At 43.3% G+C, this 23,936-nt stretch overlaps 1 long non-coding RNA gene across 1 annotated transcript; it reads left to right on the top strand.

Moving 5' to 3' along the window:
* Positions 1-919: 919 nt before the first annotated feature.
* Positions 920-21,721, top strand: LOC308571447. Its single transcript, XR_014001442.1, has 5 exons — positions 920-1,008; positions 1,341-1,453; positions 4,240-4,320; positions 5,805-5,879; positions 21,639-21,721. It is a non-coding gene; the product is annotated as an uncharacterized lncRNA (long non-coding RNA).
* Positions 21,722-23,936: the final 2,215 nt, after the last annotated feature.

Genomic DNA, 23,936 nt, shown 5'->3' with positions numbered 1-23,936 from the left:
TTCCTCTTCTAAATATGAGAAACTGCTTTGCAGAGAATTGTGGGTAATTTTAGTACCATTTTGCAGAAAGGGGAACTGGCAGCTCTGAGTGGTGAGGCCTATAGTATATTTCCTTAAGCATCTATAAAAATCACAATATTCATACTCTGGGCATTACTCTCTTCTAGTGTAAAAAGTGACACTTCTAGTGTAAAAAGGAAGAAACATAGAGTTGTCATATTTAAAAAAGTAAAATTCCTGACACTCGCAAAGTTGTCGAGCTTGGGGGAAAACCTCCCCCACCCCATAGTAATTTTAGGCTTTTGGAGCTGGTTCCACTGCTTTTTGGCAAAATTCCTCCCTGACACTATTTTTACACCCCAAACCCAGGACATGTCACATGTTTAGAGTGACTGGGAAGTCATCCAAGAGATACTCCTCTCTCTCTCTCTCTCTCTCTCTCTCTCTCTCTCTCTCTCTCTCTCTCTCTCTTTCTCTCTCATAATACTAGAACCCAGGGTTATCCAATGAAGCTGAAAAATGAAAAGTTCAGGAGAGAGAAAAGTAAGTACTTCTTCATGTCACATAGGGGCGTGGGACTTCCAGCCAGGCCACTTTCTCCAAATCATGCCTACCTGCCTCACATCCAACATCATCTGTAACATCATGTGTGGGGCCAATAGAAGTGCGGCAAAAAGCAGGATTTAACTTGTGGGGAGTTCAATCCTCCTTGGTTTGGGTGTGCAAAGTTCCCTGCAGGGAGCTCTCTTGTGCACCCAAACTCTGAGGAAATCAGGACTGAACTCCCCAGACATCAGCTGATGCGTGAGGAGTTCAATCCTGCTTGCTCTCTCTCTCTCTCTCCCCCCCCTCTCTCTCCCTTTCCCTCTCCCTCTCCCTCTCCCTCTCCCCCCCCTCCCCCCTCCATGCAGGCCAACTTTTACAGATGAGTGGAACCACTGTCCTGTCAATCATCTGATGAAGGAGATAAAGATCTGGCCCACTTGACCAAAAATGCCCCCATCCCTGGTATAGCACATAGTTAAATTATGCCACAGGAAGTAGTATTGGACATAAACTTGGATGGCTTTAAAGGGGAGGGGTAGATAAGAATCAACGGCTGCTAGTCTTGATAGCTGCATACATTTACCAACAGTATTTGAGGAGAATACTATTGTGCTTATGTCCTGCTTGCAGGCTTTCCCTTGGCATGTGGCTGACCACTATGAGAACAGGGCCCACCCTTATCATGATTATTCTTCCTCAACTTCCGGGGTTATGCTGTGACTATGAATATAAATTCAGAGCCTGAACTCTTGCCCTTAATTAGACTCCAGTAACCATCAATCCTTTTTTCCCAGAGATTTCAGACCAGCCGTCCCCTGTACAGATTTCACACAAGGCCTCTCAAAATATGCATTTTGGAATCCTGCAGAGGGGAAGTGGCAGGGAGTCAATTTGGAGAAAATACATGGTGGGTAGAAAAGAGTTAAGCACCTGTTTTCACCACTCCTTCTCCCCATGTCTGCTCATGCTGAAGTTGCTTTTCCCTGTGCCGGGGGGGGGGGGGGAGGAATACATTTGAGCCTTGCTGAAATTACATATCTACACGGCACTGAGGGCTAGAAACTTTATTTTTTAAAAAAAGAAAGATGATATTCTTAGTTATCCAGTACATCTGTGTGGAAGCATTGTTTGTTAAATACCTTTAATGGCTGTGGGGTGGGAGGGATGGGACAACATATTCCAAATTACTCTATATATCAAGAGGGGTGGTGGTGTAGTTTCCCCCACTCTGTCACCTTGACCCTGATCTCTCACAAGCAAAGACCAGAGACTGACTCTTCCTGGGACAGCAAGTGTGTTTTCCCCACAACTCCCTCCCTTCCCATCAAAGCTGCTCAGGTAAGCAGCAGGTAGACACGGCACCACTGCACAATAATTGTTCTTTAATTGCTTCTCCTCCCTGCTCAGCCGCCGTGCTCCATAATAATTTCTTTTACTCTCTCCTGTCTGAGTGCGTTGAGGGCTGGCTGAAGATGCTCTGGATAAGGCAACCGGTCTCTTGCGCCGTCCAATTGTTGTCTAAACTATCAATCAAGTGTGGCAGCTCGAGGAAATGTGGAGGGGTGGGGTGGGAAGAAGCGTTCTGCTTGCATAAACAGACCCAGTGCTTTGCTACGCTTTCTCTTTCCTCTCTCCCCCCCCAACCCCAACCCCCCACCAGACAAAAAACAAAAAGTGGGGGGAGGGGGAATCTGACAACATGGAGTCCGGCCCATCAATCAAAGCAGCTGGTGGAACAACCTCTCCCTAGTGTTAATAAATACATTTCCCTTCCTTTTATTGGATGCTTGTCCTAATTTGTTTCTCCTCTGGATTTCCTCTCCCCCCCCCCTTTCCGAAAGTGAAATGCTTGCCCGTTTTTCCCCTCGCTGCCACCCCCGCCAACTCCCAGCAGCCCTTGAGAAAGCAGATGTTAGGCTGCAGAAACAGAGCCAGGCTGAGGCTGGAGTGGCCCAGTAGGCCTCGGTTGCCATAGCGACTACTGAGACCGCCTGTTGTCAGCGTTGTGCCTCGTCTCGCTGGCTCAGTGATTATCTCCATCTCAGCAGCCCTCGCCATACGGTCTGGGCTATAATCAAATCCCCCCTGTTCATCCCCTCCGGAGAGCCGCACACCAACATCTCTGCCTCCCTCATGCCCCCATGATCAGAATGCATATACGTAGAGCAAGCATTCATTAGGAGACATTGCTAAGGGCCTCTCTTGAGTTTCCATTTGCAGGGGAAAGGGGCAGGAAGCAAACTGTAGAAGATAAAGCCCATGCATTTAGCTCCGCTTTAACTTCTCGTTTCGTCCAGTTTTGATGCAACAGAATCAAAGTACATGAAAATTGTTCTGCTAGGTTTGTCAGGATCTCTAGTTCTGCCTTCTGTTTCCAACACAAGATAGCTGGGTGCCTCTGGTTGCTCATAGCCATGGTAGAAAAATGATGGTCTGTTCATGTTGTTTGCCCTTAGCATCTGGTATACAAAGGTAAACTACCTCTTTACACAGAGGTTTTGTTTCCTAGCTTTAAAATCAATACTTCATAGAATGTCCAGTGCTCAGTTTACTGTTGGTATGGCCTTTAGGGGTGGCCACTTAATGCATCAACACTCCCCTCCCCTCCCTAAAAGAAATAGGGCAAAAGCAGCACTTATTCACATATACAATTCACATGTATTGATGCAAATTTAGAAATAATTGCTATAATTATACTCTGTTGATTGGCAACTTTGAGGCCCTTGCTCTCCATTCCTAGTTCTTAGATCAGATAGACCTTCAACCGGAGGACTCATGGAAATGGGGAAGAGTTCTCTGATATCCCTTGAAATAGAGGACTGTGCTGTGTTAAATAGGGTACATGGCCATCCCCTACCATGGAGGTTCAGCATAAATGTAATTTGGCCCTCAACTCAGGGCCACTTGGGGGGGGGCAGGACTGGAGGGCCATAATTCTCTTTTTGGGGGGACGGGACTGATAGAGATTTTATCATATTAAAGTGTCCAAAATGTTCATTAATGTTCATAAAAATATATTCATTCTGAAGACACAAGATTAGACCATGATGAACGCATCCTCACAGATCAGCTGCTTATGTAAACAAACAGCTGGCTCTTTTTCTGGTGCCTTGTTTTGTTTTTGTATGTAGCCATATTTTCTTTTTTATCATGGCTACGGGCTCTAAAGTGGCCTAGTCCGCTCTGGACCTCTGATACGGCCTGCCTCAGATAAATGGAGAAAAACACTGCAGAATTACTACAAGCGATGCCTGAGTTCTAGACAACTTGGAAGAAACATCCTTCCATCCTGGTGTTGCTTATTAACTGCTGCTGGAAATTACAGACCCTCCATGTATCCCTATTTTCCAGGGATAGTCCCGGATTTACAGAAGCTGTCCCAGTTTCTGATTTGATCCCTTAATGTCCCGCCTTTCTTTAGGACGTACCTATTTTCATTGGAGAAATGCTGGAGGGTATGGAGTTATGCAACCCTTGAGCCAAGGAGACAAGTAACTAAACAACTTTTAGAAGACATCTGAAGGCAGCCCTTTATAGGGAAGTTGTTTAATGTTTAATGCTTTCTTATGTTTTTATATATGTTGGAAGTTGCCCAGAGTGGCTGGGGTAACCCAGTCAGGTGGGTGGGGTATGAGTAATAATAATAATAATAATAATAATAATAATAATAATAATAATAATGGCTTTTTTCAGCTGGAACTCACTAGAACTCCGTTCCAGCATCTCTCAGGTGGGTGCCATTGCCATTATAAGAGAACAAGGGAGGCATTCATGGTAAGTTCTGACACCTCTTTTTCTCGAAAAATAGCACTAATAAGAATAAGAATAATGGAATAGGATGTGCCTATTTTCATTGGAGAAATGTTCGAGGGTATGAAATTAATCAGATTCCTGAATACAGTAAGAGGCTTTCCCTTCATTGTTATTCTCAGGTCCTAAGATACCCTTCTCTGAGAACACATTCTGTTACCCCAAGGTGGCATATAGAATGAAGCCACGCCGGGCACAGGAAGCTGCTATATTATGTTTTAAGGGGCCTGTCAACATGATGTCCCCATCCATGACAGAAGGAGTAGCCGCACCAAGGCCCCCTTTGGTCTCCCACGGACCTGATGGGCCTTTTGTACAGCCTTTCCAGAGTCCATTGACTGTAGCTCTGTCTTTGTCAGCTTGTCAGACAGAGGTCGAGGAAAGAGTGAAGGACTTGCTCTCAGGGCACAACAGGATAAGATGCAAGGATGAGACGCACATATTGGGTTACAGTGCTGGCAGCAGAAAGGTTCAGCAATGCAGAGATTGCCCTCGGGTTTCTGGCCCCTGCTCCTCTACTGGCTTTGTTCTTTGCATGCTTTTTATATGGGAAGTCTCTTAAGCATTGCTGACAGATGCCTCATTTGAAGTCCCTGCTTAGAGAAGGCCTTTGTGCATCCCACATAAGGAACTTCCAGATAGCAATGACAGAAGCTTTTCCCCATACTCTGTTAATTAAGCACATTTTTCCACTCTAGTTTCTAGAGGGGTACAAGACCCAGTACAGCCCTAGAAATATACAGTGGTGCAGAAAAAATGGTTGCTGCAAGACGAGTTGACCTAGCATGCCTCAAAGTTCTACAAGTTACCATTTATTGTTTTTTAATATTTGTACAGCTTTTGCATGTACAGGCATTCTAGTCTCGTGCGGGGACGCCTGTACTGTCCAAGCAGCAACAGTTGGCCAAACTCACAAGCCTTCCATTTTTCTCCTCTCCTAACCATCATAATTCAGTAGCTGAATGTTCTCTACTATATTAGGTCATGGGAACCAAGGCAGTGAAAACCTGAAGCAAGTCAATCCACCCAACTTGCTGCTGTTCTTAATAAACCCCTGAGCAAACTGATAACTGTTTGTTTTTTAAAAAAAGGTTGAATCCTTACAGATGAAAAAGATTTTAAAATTGTCTGTAGAATCAGAATTGGATCCTAAGGGTTATCTAGTACAATCTCCTACAGTGCAGGAGTCACAGCTAAAGAATCTCTGACAGATGGTCATTTAACCTTTGTTTTTAAACTTCCAATGAAGGAGAGTCCAGCACCTTCTGAGGTAGCTTCTTCCACCATCAAACAGCTCTTACCACCAGAAAGTTCTTCCTGTATCTTACATTATTCTTGATTACCATTTTCTACCCAGGTTAAGTCTCTCCCCCCACCCCAAGTTACACTACTGGCCTAGTTCTGCAAATTTACTATTTATTTGCTGTATACCACTTTTCTGTTCAGAGAGCATCTGACGGCACCTGGCATCCAAATCAGTAGCCAGTCAAGACTGTGAGTCCCAAAACAGCACAACACCTCCAGTAAGTACAGTGGTACCTCGGGTTAAGTACTTAATTCGTTCCGGAGGTCCGTACTTAACCTGAAACTGTTCTTAACCTGAAGCACCACTTTAGCTAATAGGGCCTCCTGCTGCTGCTGCGCCGCCGGAGCACGATTTCAGTTCTCATCCTGAAGCAAAGTTCTTAACCTGAAGCACTATTTCTGGGTTAGCAGAGTCTGTAACCTGAAGCGTGTATGTAACCTGAAGCGTATGTAACCCGAGGTACCACTGTAATGGACTTAATAGCATATGCATTGGGAATCTCATGTGAGCGAACAGGCAGAAAGTGTAGCATATTTCATTTCTATCTACAAACTTGAAAACAAGAAAAGCCCTGCTGGATCTGACAAAGGGTGTATCTTGTCCAGAATCATGTTTCTATTGTGTTTGACCAGCCATTTTCAGAAGACCCTTCAGGGTATGAAGCCAACAGCCTTCCCATGTTGTTTGTGTGGTCAAGGCTGGGTTGCTGCAAGGCACTCTAAAAACAAAACCATGCCGATAAAATGGTGCCAACCCAAAAGGTGACAGTGGACATGTCCTGAAATAGCTGTGAGTGTCCTCACCCACCTAATGCATCACTGAGCAAATCAACCTCAACAAATAGGCTGAAGACTAGTGCTAAGGCAAACTACACTTGCAGAGATTGTGCTACTGTTTAGAGTTGCCATATTTAAAGAAGTAAAAATCCGGACAAAAAAAGTTGTGGAGCTTTTGGGGGCCACACACCTCCTGGTTCTGTTTGCAAAAACCCAGAGATTTGGCTGATTTTTAAACCCCCACCCACCCCAGATGCTAATTTTGCTGTTGCAGTTCTGGAAATGTCTGGGAAAGACTACTACTGGTACATTTTTAAAACATTATTATATTAAAATTGATAAATTATGCAGTTTGAAAAGAGACAGAAGAACTATGGGAGAACCAAGATTAGATGACAGCATCAGATAGGTTCCCCTATCATCAGCGGCGTAGCGTGAGTTGTCAGCACCCGGGGCAATGCAAGTAATTTGCGCCCCCTAACCCGGGGCAAGGCAAGTAATTTGCGCCCCCCCAACCCCTAACCTGCGAGTTGCCGCTGGCGCTGCCGCGCAAACAACGCTGCTTGCCCGGAGGAGGATGGAGGCAGAAGCAGCCGCCGCCTGTGGCTGGGCCGAGGGGATGGCGGCGGCGGCAGGGTGCGGAGGCTGCCCGTGCCGGGCCAGGCGTCGGTGGTGGCGTCGGCGCTGCTGCAGCGGCTGCTCCTCCTGCGAGCAGTGAGCGGAGCGCAGCCACAGCGACGGCGGGGGGCGCGCGCGCTAGGGCGCAAGGCTGGCGGCGGCGGCGGGGAGCCCGGCGGAGGAAGGAACTTGTCCCTTCCCTCTGGACTCGCGCCCCCCCAGATGTTGCGCCCGGTGCGGTCGGCACCCCTGGCACCCCCCACGCTACGCCACTGCCTATCATTGACACACAATTGGTGGGGGTTTCTTTGCATAACAGCGTCTAAGCTGAGTCATTGCAGAAAAGGAACAGTTTGCCTGAGCAATCAGAACTTAGCATTTCAACAGTGGCAGCTGCTGAGATCCTCCACCATTCTTAACTTGCCCCAGATTTTAACAAAGAGATGGTAATTTTTAAAAACAACAGCCACAACCACACACCCCTACAATCATGTTGGGAATATCTATATATATTTGGTATCACTGTACAACACAGTTGCCAACTTATTTTAGGCAGCCCCTTCTCTGGTCTCTTCAGCAACTGCCATTGCATGACACTGTTTATCTCCGTTCATTGAAAATGTTCACTGGCTGGTTTCTGGAGATCAAGTTGCTGTTAAAAGCACACGCGCAAGACCAAATCTACCACCACCCACTGGCCAGTTCATCCTACTGCAAGATACCCAGCAATATGTGTTTATAATAAGACCCATTATTATTAATCGTCCTGCTGCAGTATGATTACATTTTTTAAAAAAATGTTGTTCTTAAAAATCGCTTTTTCTCCGCCTTTTGTTTTGACAAAGCTGGCAGTAGGTATGGGCACATCTGTCAGTTTGGGTTATCTCCGTTTCTCATTGTGCAAATCTTCAGTTCTCTACATTGTCTCAGCAATCTGCACTTTTAGAAAAATCCTTGTGAAAAATTCATCAGCATTTTAGTGTGAATTTCTCCTAATGTAAACATGTTTGTATGCAGTTTGGGCCAATGCACAGAGTTTTGCAAGCAGTTATCCCTAATATAATGCATAATTGTATGCTGCTTTCAGGAGTATATGTGTTTGTAAGCTCACTGTCTTCTAAAATGTGGATTTTGTACACATTATTTGGCTGGAGAACCCCATTGCAACATCTGCAGAAGTCTGAGTTTCAAAGGAGAATTGTGTTTTGGTCCGTGTATTGGTTCAAGAAGTGTGAATTGGATAACTTATCATTAAACTGGACACAGAATCAAATCCCCCACAATCACCATCCTTGGCTGCCAGGGCCTGTTACTAGGCTCTTTCACAGGTCCCATTCATTTCTATCAGAATTGCACAGGAGAACTTTCCAGCAGATGTCCAACTAGATGTGTCATAATTGTGCAACGTGCTTCCCCGCCTTTTTCGTTTAAAGTAAATAGCAGTCACAAAGAGCCCCGTCCCACACTGGAAATGTAGTGGAATTAACCCTTTGCTCCTTCATGATCTGAATCCAAATCCCCCACCCCCTTTGCAGATACTAAAGTTCCAAAGAGAATATTGGGAGAGAAGCTCCTTTTCATTGTGTGTGTTTTGGGGGTAGGGAAGCTCAGTCCAAAAGCAGCTGTCTCCTGGTGAAAACCATCAAACTCCTGGAGTTGCGGCTGCATTTTATCCCCCAGCCCACCCATTGGGGAAACACTAAACTTGGAATATAAACCAGGACTCAGCTCTGGAATATGTGGATTTAAATGGAAGAAGATGGTGCTATTAAACGGCTGTAGATGTGGCTGTCAATTTGTCCCTGGCCCGGCCCTCCTCCTAAACTTTAGCAGGCAGACCTATTTCCCACCTCTTACCTCCCATGCCAGTCAAAACTTCCCTTGTGTAATTTCTGTATGACAGTCTACTGTTAAGGGAAAGGCTAGGAACACAGCTGGGGGTCGGGGGGGGGGAATGGGGCAACCCTATATGCAGAATCCAGCTGAAAGCAGAGCACAGCTCTTTTGATGCAAGTGGAAGTCGTTTGCGTTGTGTAGGTTGCCGATTTGGCACATATGACTTCTGAGTCCCCTTGCTCTGCTGTAATTAGGTCTGTAAGAAGCATTCTATTGTAAGCACTATAATAGGTTGCTTTGCATGTTGTGGGGAGGTGTCGAGCCTGCAGACCCAAAAAAGCTAGCAACTCTCACCTCACTTTTCCATCTGCTGAGGTTTTCCTATTGTTTCAAAAATGTGCTGAACCTGTTTGATCAGAGGTGACAATGGGAACGAAGAAATGTCTTTCTCACACCATTGGAAGTTAAAGGAATTATCTTAAGCTGAAGTTAGACAATAGTTTTAAAGGAAGTTGAAAGTGGTTTGAGACACATTTCACTTACTGTTCCCTTTGATCAATCAGGTTTAGGTTTTTGAAATACAAAAACCTGCCAAACCTCTTTACTGGAGGCAGAAGGGGAGTGAATGTACACAGCACAAGTAGCACCTTTCAAGATTTCATTGATGCGCTAAAAACGAACAAACCTTGTCTTAATCAGCAATCATCACGATCACCATCTTTTATATAGATGTTGAAGTGCTCAAAGTCCTTCACGCAATGCAACTGATGTCTACGTCTCGGTAATTAGGGTTAAAAGCTCTGAGCAGGCCCCGTTATCAGTACTTCTTACAGTGTTAAACTAACCTTCACTTTCATGTGGACTGCGGGAAATACCTTATCCCTTGCTTTGCGCAGACCTAGAATAGCAGATCTGACTGCAGAAACCTGTTTCTGCAGAAGTTTTCTGGGTTTTCAGGATTGGAGTGTGCATTTTAACAATGACTGGGAAACAAAAGAGATTTTGAGCGATAGGGGGAAATCCATAGGAAGAGATCACTGGGGATGAGAACTGGTGAAGGCTAATTTGCTTTGCACAGATATAGGAAACAGAAGGGGGCAAGAGGGCGCCCCCCCCCCCGTATTCTTTGGAGAACTCAGTCCACTGATATAATACCATTTATATTTCCTCGTCTTGTGAAGAAGCATTTGAAACTGGGGAGAGGGAGGAAGGGGAACCCACTGATGAGGCTCTTGGTTTCCTCAAGGGACTGAACTGCTTAATTAATCATAAAGTCCTCCTTCAGCAGGAGTAGCCCAGCTGTGATGCTAGCCAATCCTTGAGAAGGCCATCCATCACTGTCAATACTAAGGACCAATCCGTGAGAAGGTGCCCTGTTGACTGTCAGCCAATGGCATAGGCTTGTGTTCTGGATAGAAACTATAAAAACAGAGGCTGATGAAAATTAATTCTCCGTTATTTGATTCTCTTGTTCCTGGAACTGCTAAAATGGACAAAATTTATGTTAGATTTTATTTATTGGTTTGCTTAAAAAACCACAAAGAAACATATACACTTTCTCATTCAGATTCTGAGATTTCATGCCTGCAAGTAGGTACTGGGAAATCAGAAGACTTCAAAATCTGAATTTTAAATTTTGTCAGATATGTGCCTAGCTGTTATTTATTTTTATGCTGTGATGATGATGATTTGTCTTGAGAATCTTTTGATAAAAGGGCAGTATATACATATAAAAATATGTCTATTTTCTCAAATGTTATGTGTTTTAAAGAGAACTAAACTATATACGATCTGCAATTCAAATTTTAATAGGAACAAATTTTAATTGGAGGGAGTGCTGTTGAGTCTCATAGGGAAATCAGTTGTGAGATCCCCCCCCAATTGCTACAGCCTAATATTTAGGGATTTGTTTATTTTTTAATGTTGATTAAAAATGCAGGATTTTCTGCCTCAAAATTCAAAACAGCCTTCTAAAGGATAAAAGCAAAATTTAAAATATCTCCACTGATAAAATTAAACAGTTTAATATACTCAGAAGCCAGGTGTTTGACTTGAAGTTTGGAAAATATGGTTCTAGGGGATTTCAGCTGATTAAATTTAGGTGGGGTGTGGATTTCAAATATAATTCCAAGTTTTCGGATACAAGGTTCAACAGAGAGACAGAGAGTGAAGGAGCCCCTCCCCCAACACAGCTCAGTTCTATCTTACTACAAAAGAGGTTGCAGAGGAAATAAATGTGTGGTGCTTTTCCTTATCTTCCGGGTGAGGAAGAAAGTTTAACTATTTAGTTTCAAAATGAACAATAAGGCAATACCTTTACTAGGCCATCCAAGATGTCACAAAATAGTGTGCAAGTGTTCAAGTTATCCAGAAATCATAATTAGGTTAGATTGTAAATTGTGTGTGTGTAAGTTGGCTGATACTGAAGCCATACAGACAGCTTTTAGGTAGCCTTAACATGGCAGGATGTAGCAGAAATGCAAATGATGCTCTAATAGGTGCTATATAGATTGTAGGTTGTACCAAGAACTCCAGAAATGGAGAAACATGGCACTGATTGATCATTCTTTTTTTTTTTTAAAAAAAAAAAGATTAATCAATCTGTCATCCAATATTTGGTAGTTGTGATGTGATGATTTAATTAGTGAGGGTGCTGTGCATTTTGAGTGGGGTGCATGCCTATTGTACAGATTTTTTAAAACTGGATTGAAGTTGTAGTAAGGAACCAGTAGTTTTTGTAAATCACAGTATAAATGTCAGAAATGGAAGCTTGTCAGCATTCCTCAGTGAATCCTGTAAATGCCTCTTCTAGTAATTGTCTAGCAATTATTTTTCCACTGAATTCTGACAGTCTCAACAATCTCACTTTTTTTTTACATTCACACAGTTAAATATGTTTGACAGCAGTAACTTGTAATTGCCAAAATCAGCCACTGTGGGTCGCTGTTTCAGTACTAAGGTTGGCATCTGGCTGGGGGAGTAATTAAAGCTGTTTATTTGATGAAGGTAGGAATGTTGGGTTGATGGAAAGATGCTTTATTCTTCTGGCCTCTTATGTGGGCATGAGTTTCCGAAAGAGTTTGTCCAGAACTGAAATATATTTTTGTGAGTTTTTCACTGCATATTATACACTATCTGCTGCAAAGTCCAGAATTAACTACCACATGCTCTTTTGAGACTCATGACTGAAACACACTATGGAGTCCTAAATTTGTGAAGTGGGAGAGTATTTTTTAAAAAAAAAAATATTGAGGGGGGAAATACATGAACAAAGACATACAGATACCACAAATAATCTTATTGAGAAGGTACAGTCATACCTTGGTTTTCGAACAGCTTAGTTCTCAAACGTTTTGGCTGCCAAACGCCACAAACCCAGAAGTGACTGTTCCAGTTTGCGAACTATTTTTTGAAGCCAAACGTCCGATGGAGCTTCCTGCAGCCAATCAGAAGCCGTGCCTTGGTTTCCGAATGTTTTGGAAGTCAAACAGATTTCCGGAATGGATTCTGTTCGACTTCCAAAGTACGACTGTATTTCTTTTATCTCAGATTTGTAATAAATTGAGGTGGCCTTGCAGTGGGCAGGCAATCTGGGGCTGTGGGTGACCCACTTAAATTAATGAGCTTATGTTAGTTGTGCCCATTAACTAGTGTTGACTACCACCCTGTTTTTCTACTAGTGGCAAGGGTCATTTTTATTGCAGGTACATATCGGCTGTCAGAGGTTCTTAAGGTGTTGCTAAACACTTAAAAGACTTGAGTCATAACATTTGCATGTGCTAATTTACATGTACAGATACGAATTTAGGCAGAGGGTGGTTTTGGGGGGTGGGGAGCAAACTCTGACTCTTCTCAGGGTATATTCTGATCCATGGAGTGCCAACAGTATTTTCTGGGCCCAATATGTGGTATAGTGTGCTTTGCAATATGCCAACTGCCCTGTAAACAGGGGGTTTGAATTGTTGAAAAGGGAAGGGTCAGCACAAAAGACCCAGGACTCGGATAACCAATCTGGTTCTCTCTACAGCAGGCATAAGCAAACTCGGCCCTCCAGATGTTTCTGGCCTACAACTTCCATGATCCCTAGCTAGCAGGACCAGTGATGAGGTATGATGGCAATTATAGTCCCAAAACATCTGGAAGGCTGAGTTTGCCTATGCCTGCTCTACAGCATGAGGATCCCCTTCCCAGTGCTTAATGTCTAAAAGAAGAGAGTGGGAGTCAGGGCTGGATTTAGGTTTGATGACGCCCTAAGCTACTGAAGGTAATGGGGTCCCTTTATATGTCCAGCTGTCCTTTGTCAACAACATTTTATAAGAGAGAGAGAGAGAGAGAGAGAGAGAGAGAGAGAGAGAGAGAGAGAGAGAGAGAGAGAGAGAGACTATATATATTTCTGTATATAGGCACCCTATAGACATGAGCAAACCAGTGATATTTTAGGGAGCAGGCTAGCAGACAGGGCCCATTACTTACATCATAGGAGCTTACACAACACAAAACACTGTTGCTGTATGTAGGTTTTATTTTATTTGTTTTTTATCATATATTTTGGAAATGTACATCCAGATTTATTTATTTTTTAATTTTTTGGGGGGGCCCCCAAGAGAGTGAGGCCCTAAGCTATAGCTTGTTTAGCTTATACGTAAATCCAGCACTAGTGGGAGTGTGTGTGTGTGTGTGTGTGTGTGTGTAGCCTAATGATGCACAATCATAGGATGTATTGTGTGGCAGCACCCAGGTATCTTTAGTCCTAGATATGAGTGGTAGCTGTTTGTGGCTGCTACTGAATGATGCTGAGAATGCACTCTGCACATGCTTAACTGCACTCATGATGACTACTTTGCACATTCTAAGGCCTAATCCTGGAGCTGAAAGAGGCCCTAGCTCAAATCCAGCTTCACTCACATAGTTTACCCCACAACCTTTTTTAGCCATTGTTTCACACTCACTATCAAAGCATCAATAGTACTCATGCACCTAACATTCTGCATTCTTTCCCCCCCATGAACATTGCTACTAATGAGCAAAATTAGAGGAATTCTCAGTGTACATTGTTAGTGAAAAGTAAGGCCCATTAAGTTCAGTGGGGCAAGGACTTACTCCCAGGTAAGCGAGTGTGTAGGATTGCCATTTCAAAAGCTCTATGCCAGGATGTTATCTGCTAGCCACAGGGGAAATGGTGAGTGTCAAACGACCTCAAGGCTGAAGTTGATGCTTATTCAAAGCAGAGGTGCAAGGTCCTGTGCATGAAATGTAACAAGCAAAGGATAAATAATGAACTGACATTTGCACTTAGCCTTGGCCACCTGCCTCCACCTGGAGATTGTCCTCTATGAGATGCCCTAGCAACGTGTCTGCACAAAGGTTCATTTTTCCAGCATCAGGAACTAGTTTTGAGTGTTGTGACATGCTGTTCTGCACTAGCTGAATAATAAGAAGCAAGTGCAAGTGACCTGCAGGGGAAATATTCTGAGGTTTTAAAAATTACTGTATTATTTTAAAGCAGAACAGCTTTTCTTTTACAGTAGATTCAGATATTCAAAAGTGAATTATAACATGCACAACGAAGCTAAGCTGCTCTGAGCATAGCTGTCAACTCCCCCCCCTTTTTAAAGGGAAAATCCTATTCGGAATAAGGGAATTTCCCTTTTTAAAAAAGGGAAACATTGACAGCTATGGCTCTGAGTCTGGTCAATGTGGCTGGATGAGAGACTGCCTGGAGAACCATAAACATTGCCTTGAATTCCATGGAATAAAGGCAGACTGTTGTGAGGAGTTTCTATCAGATTTCTGTTGCAAGGGGTCTGAGTGTGGGTTGTCCTGAGGCAATACCTAGGGAAACTTCTTAGGCTTCGTGGTTTTTGGTTTAAGCATGGTTTGTTAACCAGTAATGTTCAGGTGATGTGCCTCCACAGGAGCTAAGATGGTCCAAGAAGGCTAAGTGGCGGTTGACTCATCCTTATCCCACCCACAGCCAGAGGGAAGTGTAAACTAGGTTTGTATATTAAAGGAAAGCCACAACTGAGAAAGAGGCTGAGGGGGACACAGCTGGGTTTCTGTTCTGTAAGTGTCTTAGGGTGCTAGCATGGGCATAGCCAGGGTGGGCAGGGGGCAGCTGCCCCCCTAAATCAATCAAAATCAATACAAATCTGCAGTTCTGACCCCCCCCCCAACAAAAGCCTGTCCCCACTAACAAAAATCCTAGCTATGTCCATGGGTGCTGGCTGTCTCCCTAGATATCTGATGGAAGTCAGTGTGGTGCAGTGGTAAGAATGTTGGACTAAGAAAACCAGGGTTCAAATCCCCACTCAGTCATGAAATTCACCGGGATAACATTGGGCCTATTTGCATCTCTCAGTGTGCCTACTGCCAAGACTTGGTGCACATGCCAAAGTGGTGCATTTACGTATGTGTCAGTACGCTGGTGGATGTTGCCCATCTTGTGCCAGCAGCAGACATCTGCATACCCATCGCTGCTGATCCAAGGAGTGGGAAGTGTTAGGAAGCTGCCTCTCTGTGTCAGACCGATATCTAGCTGAATATTGCCTGCACTGACCTGGCAGCAGCTCTTGGGGGTTTCAGGCAAGGGACATTCCTAGCCCTACCTGGATATGTTGGGGGTTATACCTGGGCCTTTCTGCATGCTCTGCCACTGAGTTTCAGCCCATCCTAAAGTGTTGCTGCACAAGAGGCCAGCACAGTTATGAGCCAAGATGAGGCTTGCAGCTTGGATGCTCTCTGCCCATGGAGGCAAAGAGATCTGATCCACAAGGCACAATTCCTTCAGGAAGCCCGGTTGAAATAGATGGAAGCTGTGCAAAAGACTTCTCTTCATTTCTGTGAGGCTTCTACCAGAGGACATCTTGGTAATTGGTAACTGTACCCAAGGAAGAAGAGGGGCCTTTTAGATTTCTTATGCCAGTCCTTAGCTGGGCCTGTTCTGTACTCCTGCTACCTTGGCTGGATCAGAGCCCAAGTGTTTTCTCTGACGTTTTCTTAGAAGCAAGCTACAGATTACTGCTGCAAATTTGACAAGCTTCCAGCATTGTTCCTGGCCTGGTGAGCTAACCCTAATGGAATCCCCTCTTCAAGGTGAGGGAGCCCTGTCCTCATTTGCATTTGGTTCCCCTAGTGATGAGGGGGAGCCCTCACAGCTGCAGTCTGTGGAAAGTGAGCTTGCTGCCTGCTGCTCGCTGCTATTATGATTTTTTAAGATTTTTTTATTTAGGGAGCTGTATCCAGCTCTTCATGGCAAAAAAGAAAAGCCTTTACAAAGTGGCTGATAACATCTGCATTTCGTATCTGGTAATAATAGAATTGTAGAGTTGGAAAGGACCACGTGGGTTATCTAATCCAACCCCCTGCAATACAGGAATATAGGGCTCAAACCCACAACCCTGAGATTAAGAGCCTCTGAGTATTGAACTATAAATTTCAGCTTTCTGGTCTTCTAGGGAATCATCCCGCTACCAATTATGTGGAAGAAAACAGGACAGGGCATAGAAAGCCTGACCAATACGTTTTTTCTAAGGGCAGTACCAAAGACAGGGAATCCCATCTCACTGCTCAACAGTTTACGCAGTGTTTTCCTTCCTCATATAGCACCATGCATGATCATATTGTAAGCAGCAGTGACAGGTGTCTGGTACCTATCTTGGTGTTTAAAACCCTTTGGTTAATTCCCTGAAAGAGAAGGCCAAAACCTGCTTGGATGCCATTATCCCTGACATGGGAGCACTAAGCCCTTCATCCCAGATATGCAGAAGCCAGCTAAGGTTTCTTGGAGGTGAGGGAAATGCACTCTGCACGTGCTCAGATACACTCTGCTATTGACATGCTCCATTAACACGTGTGCAACACACAACCTCCTAAGACAGAAGCATAACAGCATCCCAGTTCAGAACAGGAAAGATAAAACACTTGGCAGTGAAAACCCAAATCCAGGGACTTAACACATCCTGAACCCAGCTGAGAAGGAACTTCTGAAACCGTTGGGAGTTTGTGTGGATCAAATGTGAAACGACATGACCAATGTTTGCCAGTAGATGGCGATGCAGGACCACAAATCGGCTTCCTGATCCCAGGGACAAATTTGTGTTTCTAAAGAGGGAGAGGGTGGTGGAAGAAGCAGCAGGCCAGGAGAGGGTGCTAAGGACCTTTGCTTTCCATAGGATAAATTTCATACAGCTGAATCGGGGGAACCTTGTCTGTCACTCAGGATGCCATTGCACACCAAGGGCAATGGGGGAGGATCGTGATTGGACCCCAGCAAGCTGTTGTAAATACGGTTTGCACCACCATGGCTTCACAAACCACAGTTGCACCAGCTCATTCCTTTCCTGCCTTTTCTGATGCTGTTTACCCCAACTTTGTTTTTTCGCCCTCTCTTAATCCTAATACATCCTTCCCATCCTGTTTTCTTCCTTCTTAGCAGTGGTGCTGTCGGTGCAGAAGCCCAGGGCCCCACCAAGCAGAAAGAACAGGCCAGGCTGACATGTTTTCTAAGCAACGAAACAGTACACATTAAAAGAGCCTCTGCCCTGTAAGGCCATTAAGTCCATTGTCTAAAATTAACGTAGAAAGCAACTCTGTATACAACTCTGCTTTCTAGCATGATGCACAATTCCTCTTGAAAGAAGCTGTAATCAAATTCGCCTCTTTTTTTTAATGCTTCAAAAGTTTAATTTAGTTGTAGAAGAGCATATAACTCAGAACAGCGATTCTCTGAGTTATATGCTCTTCTACAACTAAATTAAACTTTTGAAGCATTAAAAAAAAAATTGTCGCCAAAATTTTTATTTAAAGATGATCATGGAAGAATTCTCGCAATTGAAATCCAAACACAAGGGGAAAAGATTTTGATACTAGGAGTTTACGCGCCAAATGATGGAAAATCAGAATTCTACAAGAAGCTGCATGAGACAATGATGGACTATTTGGACTATGCTAATATTATTGTGATGGGAGATATGAATGGGGTGGTGTCCACAAATATGGACAAATCCCAAAATCAAAACTTAACAACAGACGGCAGACTCCCTAAAACTTTCTTTGAAATGACAGACAATATGGATTTGATTGACATTTGGAGGACAAGGAACCCCTTGGGTAAAGAAGGAACCTTCTTTTCTGAGGCCCACTTGTCATGGACACGAATCGACCAAATTTGGATATCTAGAGGGCTGGCTCCGAAAACGAGAAAAGTGGAAATCTGCCCAAAAACCTGCTCCGACCATAATGCCTTAAAAATGGAATTGAGACTTTTTCCAACTGGATCCTTCAGATGGAGAATGAATGACACCTTGTTAAGAGACCAAGAGATTGTGAAGAAGGCCCAAAAAACACTAAAGGACTACTTTGAAATAAATCTGAACACTACGGTGGAGAAAAGAACAATCTGGGATGCAAGTAAAGCTGTAATGAGAGGGTTTCTGATTCAACAGAATTCGATAAAAAGAAAATATTGGAATGGAAAAAAAGAAAGAATTTTAGAGAAAATAAGTGAAGGAGAGAAAAAGCTGAGAATCAAACCGAAGTCAAAAGAGGTGCTAAGAGAGATCAAATTCCATCAAGCACAATATTCGAAACTGATCAATCAAGAGATTGAGTGGAAAATCAAACAAATGAAGCAGAGATCGTTTGAATCAGCAAATAAATGTGGAAAGTTGCTGGCTTGGCAGTTGAAAAAAAGACAAAAATTAAATACGGTTACAAATTTGGAGATTCAAGGAAAAATAGTTCAGAAACCAGAAGAAATAAGAAAGTGCTTCCACAGATATTTCAAAGAGCTCTACGCACAGGGGCCTCAGAAAGAATCGGAAATGGACCAATTTTTGGAAACAAATGGACTACCTAAAATAAGTCAAGATAAAAGATCAATTCTTAACAGCAAAATAACTCAACAGGAAATTGAAGGTGCCATCCAAAACATGCAGCTGGGCAAATCTCCAGGCCCGGACGGACTCACCTCCAAATATTATAAAACTTTGAAGGATTTCTTGATACAACCGTTGTTGGAGGTTTGTAACCAGATCATGGAGGGGAGGAAGGCACCGGAAACGTGGAAAGAAGCATTTATCACATTGATTCCCAAGTCAGAAAGGGAAAAGACTCAGCTCAAGAACTACCGTCCCATCTCACTCCTGAATGTGGATTACAAAATTTTTGCAGACATTTTAGCAAGTAGACTTAAAAATGTATTAAATGAAGTAATTCATAAGGACCAAGCAGGCTTTCTCCCTGGTAGACACATGTCGGACAATACCAGGAACATTATTGATATATTGGAGCTGTTGCGAATTAGAAACACAAGGGCTGCTTTAATCTTTATTGATGCGGAGAAAGCATTTGACAACATTTCTTGGATGTTTATGAAGAAGAACTTGAAAGGGATGGGAGTGGGACGGGGGTTTGAAAATGGATTAGAAGCAATTTATTCAGAACAAAAAGCTAAACTGATAGTGAACAATGTGGTATCGGAGGAACTTCAAATTGAAAAAGGGACACGACAGGGGTGCCCTCTATCACCTCTGCTATTTATTTCTGTTCTGGAGGTATTGCTGAATATGATTAGGGAGGACCAGTTGGTGCAGGGTATTGTGGTCGGAGCGAAACAATACAAACTGAAAGCTTTCGCAGATGACTTAGTCTTGACATTACAGGAGCCAGAATCTAGCACAAAAAGAGTTTTGGAACTTATCTTGGAGTTTGGTCGGGTGGCGGGATTTAAGTTAAACAAACAAAAAACTAAGGTTTTGGTTAAAAATCTGACACCTACAGAGATAGAGGGGTATCAGAAAGAGACAGAGTTAAGTGTGGTTAAAAAAGTGAAATACCTGGGAGTATCCTTGTCCACTAAAAATTTAAATCTTTTCAAAGATAACTATGAAAAATGTTGGTTGGAAATTAAAAAAGACTTGGATATATGGTCAAGATTGAAACTTACCTTGTCAGGCCGAATCGCAGCTATAAAGATGTGTGTTTTGCCAAAAATGCTATTCTTATTTCAAACCCTTCAGGTCGTGGACAGAATGGAATGTTTTGGAAAATGGCAGAAGGATATTTCTAAGTTTGTCTGGCAGGGCAAAAAGCCCCGAATAAAATTTAAAATACTAACCGACTCAAAAGAAAGAGGGGGGTTTGCCCTGCCGGACTTAAGGTTGTACTATGAAGCTGCAGCCTTCTGCTGGTTGAAGGATTGGTTCCTGTTGGAAAACACCGATGTCCTAGATCTGGAGGGGTTTGATAATGTGTATGGTTGGCATGCATACTTGTGGTATGACAAGGCGAAGGTTCATAAATTGTTCAAAAACCATATTGTCAGAAAATCAATTTTTGCCGTCTGGATGAAGTACAAGGATTTATTAGAAAACAAGACCCCGAGGTGGTTATCACCTGTGGAAGCCAAGATTTCTAAAAAAAAGCCCAATATGGAGGCCTATTGGCCAAAATATTGGGAACTGATTGAAAGAGTTGGAGACAATTGGAAGCTCCAAAGCCAGGACAAATTAAAAGGTAAGGTGCGAGATTGGTTACATTATGCTCAAATTCAAGAGGTATTCAAAATGGACAAAAAAGTGGGTTTCCAGTTGGAGAAATCGAAACTGGAGACGGAGTTACTAGAACCAAAGACTAAGGTACTTTCGAGGATGTATGACTTGCTGCTTAAATGGAACACACAGGATGAGACAGTTAAATCTGCTATGATAAAATGGGCACAGGATGTAGGACACAACATTATGTCTGAGGACTGGGAAAGGTTATGGAACACCGGTATGAAATTCACGGCATGCAGTGCCTTGAAAGAGAACATTATGAAAATGGTATACCGGTGGTACATGACCCCAGTCAAGTTGGCTAAAATATACCATCTCTCTGATAATAAGTGTTGGAAATGTAAGGAGGCAGAAGGGACATTCTTTCACCTCTGGTGGACCTGCCCGAAAGTAAAGGCCTTTTGGGAAATGATACATAATGAGCTGAAAAAGGTATTTAGATATACCTTTTCTAAGAAACCAGAGGCCTTTCTCCTGGGCATGGTGGACCGGAAGGTGCCAAAGAAGGACAGAACCTTGTTTATGTATGCAACCACAGCAGCTAGGATTCTCATCGCTAAGTTCTGGAAAACACCAGATTTACCCACACTGGAGGACTGGCAGACGCAGTTGATGGACTACATGGAGTTGGCAGAAATGACTGGCAGAATCCGAGATCTGAGCGAAGAAACAATGGAGGAGGACTGGAAAAAATTTAAGGACTATTTGCAAAAACATTATAAGTTGTTTGAATGTTAAGATAGCGCACGATTAAGAAATGTTATGCTTCTGCAATTTATTTTAAGCAAATGATAAAGTAAGCATTGAAGGGAAAAAAACGAGACATATTTGAAACAAAATATTATGTTTATTAAGAGTGTTTAAACTAAATTATAAATTTTTGAAATTGGTAACATAATATATTTAAAGGTATAATAAGATGGGAAACAAGATAACAAATTGCTGAACTGGCTAGAACAATGAATGCAATGCTGAGAGGATGTGAGGAGGTCCAAAAGTGAACTGTTGAAGGACGTTAAGGAAAGTTTCTTAATATTTTTTCTTTTTTCATTTTTCTTCATATATATATACATAAAAAATGTTTCTTGTATGTTGCCATGTAAACAAATCTGTTAACCTATGAAAAGAAACGCAATAAAAAATCATTATAAAAAAAAAAAGAACAGCGATTCTCTAACTTTCTGCCCTCAGAATCCACTTGAGAGGACTGGAATTTGCTGGGGCCTGTCAGTCACAAAATAGTGTTAGATGGAGGTAGATGGCTTTTACCGACTTCTCTTTCTACTGATATCTAATCAATCCTTGGAAATTGCTTTGTTCTTTTGCCAGGACAATTTCCCTTGTGGCAAGGAGTTCCACAGCTCTGCTTTCCTCAAGTTTCTTCAAACAGGCATTTGCTCTTGAGGTGTTGTGACTCAGCCTCTCCATTTTAAGCTGATTTGCTTTAAGTGGAAAAGCCTTTTCATTTTATATTATTTCCCTTCCCATCCCCACGTCTCTTAAAAATATTTTACCTGTCTTCTGTGATTTCTTCTCCCACTCTCGTCACACGCAAATTGTACTCTATCCCCCCTACACCGCAAAAAGCCCTACTAGTTTATTTCATCTTTCCTCTCCTGTCCTTTTGCATTCAGTTACTTTTCCTAGAATACCTTTTCTTTCTTACCCATTCCTTTCTATTCCCTGTTTGTTTACTATCAATAATAAATATATTTCTAATATCTAACTTCAATCACTTTGCGATTTCCTTCAACACCTCCTCTGGCCCTTTCCCATCACCCCAGCCTGCAATTGCTGTCTTCCAGCCGTCTTTACTCAGCATTTAAGAAGTTGTTGGTGCAAACCTTGGTCGGGCCCAAAGGCTACAGCACAGCTAGAAGCTTGGGACAGGCAAGGCAGGATAAACTGGCAGGCCATAATATACTGAAGCCCACCTGAAAATGAGCCCACATCCTGGGCTGCTATTTGAAAAACACTGATTCAGAGCATATTGCTTCGCCATCGTTTTTGCACACCTGGGCTGAGGGAACGTGCCTTCCAGAAGGTTTTTGTCCTAGCACCTGATTTTGTCTCCAGATGTTAGAAAAGCAGATGCAGAATTTTACATCCTTTCCTCCCTCCGTCTTTTTAATGGATGTGTTTCAGTTCCCTGTGATTTTCAAATCAAAACAGTTCTCTGGCGCCTGTTGACCCACGTCCCCCCCCCCTTTCTGGTGTATTTACATACATTGGCCATGTAGTCATGCAGAAGGAAGTTTCCTCATCTGCTAGGCCGCAAGTGCTCGCTTTGGTCCTAATGTGAAACAAATGCTATGTCCTCCCATTCCCCCACCCCATCCTCGTCCGCCCATGCTATAAATAAAGGAGCAAGGCCAAATCTTGCTGCAAAAACAACAAACTTAGGCTCCACGCGGCAAGCTGCACGCAAGGCGGCCCCTGAAAGAAAAATATTTAAGTACAATAAAATGCATCATATGGCCTGTAGCTGGGGAGTCATTTATGGATGACTTATTAACCTTTCCCAAACCAGGCTCTGTCGTGGTGGGGTGGGAGGTGGTACTGTGATTTCACTTACAATTCCCTGCTGTTTGGGGAGAATGAAGACTACTGCTCTGTTCAACCTCAGAACCCAATCCAATGGTCTGATGTGCAAGGCAAAAAGGCAATGGGAAGACCAGGTTAGGGCTGTCACCTGGCCCGGATCCAGTGCCCTGATATACACAGGAATTTAACAAAGGAGGAACCACCTCTGCCCTTATTTTATTCATTTACTGATTGCATTTACATCCCACTTTTTTTCTCCAAAACGGCATACATTTGGTTCCCCCTGCTCCTCATTAAATCCTCAAAACCCTGTCCGTTAGGCAGTGATTGGCCTAAGGTCACCTAGAGAGCTTCACGGCTGAGTGGGGATTTGAACCCAGGCCCTAGGCTGAGACTCAGTTCACCTCACTGCACTGGCTCTCAGCCCTGTATCAACCTGTGTGTGTAATAAGTATTTGGAGACGTGACGTGCTATGCCTGGCTGGGAGGAAAAGGGCCTTCTCAGGTGTATTCCAGCGGTGCTGAGAAAGACCCCCTAATTGAGACCCTGGAGAGCTGTTGATAGTCATTGTTAGAGAAGCTACAATCGTCTCATTCAGTATAAGGCAGCGTTCCACGTTCCCTTGTGAATGGCGTTTTTGGCGCTTTGGTAGAGTGAAACACATGAAAATTGGAAGCAGACCATTTAACTCAATATTGTTACCATCTACACTGCAGTGGCTTTGCAGGGTTTCAGACGGGATTGTCGCCCATTCCTACCTGTATATGCCTGAGACGAATGTGGAAGAAGCCTGTGTTCTTCCACTGAGCTGCGCAAAGCACACAGTGCAGAGACCATTAAGGAGCATGCATAGGCTTGGGTGTGGAGAGCAGGCCTAGTTGGGTTTGTCATACTAAGCGACAAGATCCAGAGCAGAGTCAAAGTGGAGTCAGCAGGATTTGAAC

The sequence above is a fragment of the Podarcis bocagei genome, assembly GCF_964188305.1.
Source record: "Podarcis bocagei genome assembly, chromosome: 13".
In the NCBI taxonomy this organism is placed as follows: domain Eukaryota; kingdom Metazoa; phylum Chordata; class Lepidosauria; order Squamata; family Lacertidae; genus Podarcis; species Podarcis bocagei.
Note: the sequence above shows the minus strand (reverse complement) of the source record. Positions and strands in the feature narration are given on the sequence as shown.